The sequence below is a fragment of the Galeopterus variegatus genome, unplaced genomic scaffold (genome assembly GCF_000696425.1).
Source record: "Galeopterus variegatus unplaced genomic scaffold, G_variegatus-3.0.2 Scaffold1454, whole genome shotgun sequence".
Taxonomy (NCBI): Eukaryota; Metazoa; Chordata; class Mammalia; order Dermoptera; family Cynocephalidae; genus Galeopterus; species Galeopterus variegatus.
Window position 1 is genome coordinate 279333 of NW_007727565.1, and position 2030 is coordinate 281362.

Consider the following 2030-nt stretch of genomic DNA (forward strand, 5'->3'; position numbering starts at 1 on the left):
CTGAGCACCAATTTTATTCCTCAGCCCAGCTATGGATTGTTATTGTTTATTTTCATTCTACATTAGCACTTTGAAAGTAACATTTACTACGAAAGAATATATCATTGGGTAATTGAGAGAAACACAAGAGGAAATAAAACATAAAATCCAAGAGACTAGAAATGGTTGAGACAAAGAAATTGGCTCCATATGGTATGTGTGGCTCGAGCTGTCCATGGGTCACTGCCCCCTACCCAATTTGCGCTTTAGGTCCTTGAGTCAATCTCCTCCTCCCCCTGCCACCCTTTCCCCCCAGGTCTGGGCTCAGTCCTGGTTGGGGGCCCTTCCCACTCTTTGGAGGGCTTCCTTGGGCAGACTCACTTCTTATCCACACTCTGGTTGGCAAGTCCGGGGAAACACTTCTAAGGGGTTGGGGTCCCATCAGTGATGGGGAGACAAAGGCCCAGAGAGAGTTGGGAGTGCACTGTATTAGTCCGTTTATGTTGCTTAACAACAAACTACACAGAACTGAGTGATTTCTAAAGAAAACAAAAATTTATTTGCTTACAGTTTCTGAAAACAAAAATTTATTTGCTTACAGTTTCTGAGACTGGAAAGTCCAAAGTCCATCTGGAGGTGGCGACAGTGACCCAGGGGTCTCACATTGCGAGATGGTGGAAGCAGAGAGAGCAGAGAGAGAGAGACAGACTCTCCTCTTCTTTTAAAGCCTGCAGAACCACGCCCCTGACCACCACCTTTAATCCATTCACTGCTGCAGGGTCCTACAATCTAATCATCTCTTCAAGGCTCCACCTTTCAATTACCATAATAGGATTTTCCACCCTCTTAACAGTTGCAGTGGGAGCTAAGTTTCTAATACATAAAACTTGGGGGACACAATTCAAACTTTGGGGAGTTTTTGGGGGGGGCATAATTCAATCCACTACATGCACAGTAGAGTTCTGCGTTTATTCCACAGACGAGGATTTTGCCGCTGCTGGCTGAGCCTGTCTGCACTTTCCCCCAGATCGCTGTGCAATCTTGACTGGGCTATTTAGCTCCCTCTGGATGTGGAAGGAGAGAAGCAGGGGCTTGAGGCTGGACTGCTGCGGAGCAGGGTCGGTGGGGCTGAACCAATAGGGAGGGAAGACAGCAAGACTGAGGCTGAACTCAGGAGGAAAGGCAGGATGATGGGGCTGGGGCTGGATGGAACAGCAGGTTCTTGTCAAACACACAATTTAATTTTGAGGCTCTATTCCTTGTGCCTGGGAGATTTTCAGCTTGCAATAGTGTCATTTACAGATGGATTTGCAGCAGCAAATTATGAGTTTGTAAGCAACAGCTTCTCTAACGCCTTGAAGGAAAAAAAACCCTTATCCTTCTGCAAATTATAAATTCATAACTAACAGTGTTATCCAGCTGAATGCAAAACAAATTCATTACCAACTATATTATTCCATTGAATACCAAGCGAATTAACTGCATAGGGTTTTGTGAGGATCAGGGACATGAAGGGAGATGGGAACAAAACGGCCTTCCCTCAACTTTCCTCTTCTTTGTGTCCTTTCAAGTCCACCTCAAGCTAACCTAGAACATGGGCAGAACTGGTCAGGTGTACACTGCTTGGATTAAAAGGAGACTGGAGGTTATGATGATGATGATGGCGATGGTGGTGGCGACGATGATGGTGGCAGTGGTGATGTACGAAAACAGATGACCACGCTGCTATCCTGTGTGTGCCTCTTTTGTATGATTATATTAGAACTGGAGCTCACATGCCCAAGTTTTTGTGAGTGGCAAGACATGCCCTGAAATGGTGAATCATTTCTATTGTTAACCACACAGGAAGATGTGAAGCCTCTGAGCAGAGACCAGAGTGAGAAGACAGGTGTAACTTTAGACCTTGGAGTGGGGATTCCCTGTGTCTGCCTAGAATTTTCTTCTCTTGGGACAAGGCTCCTGGGTGCTGAGACATCTAGAGGTATGCTTCTGGGTGGCAGGGGTCAAGATAGTGCCCACGATGTGCAGACGGCTTGGGGTCTGTGGTGGGA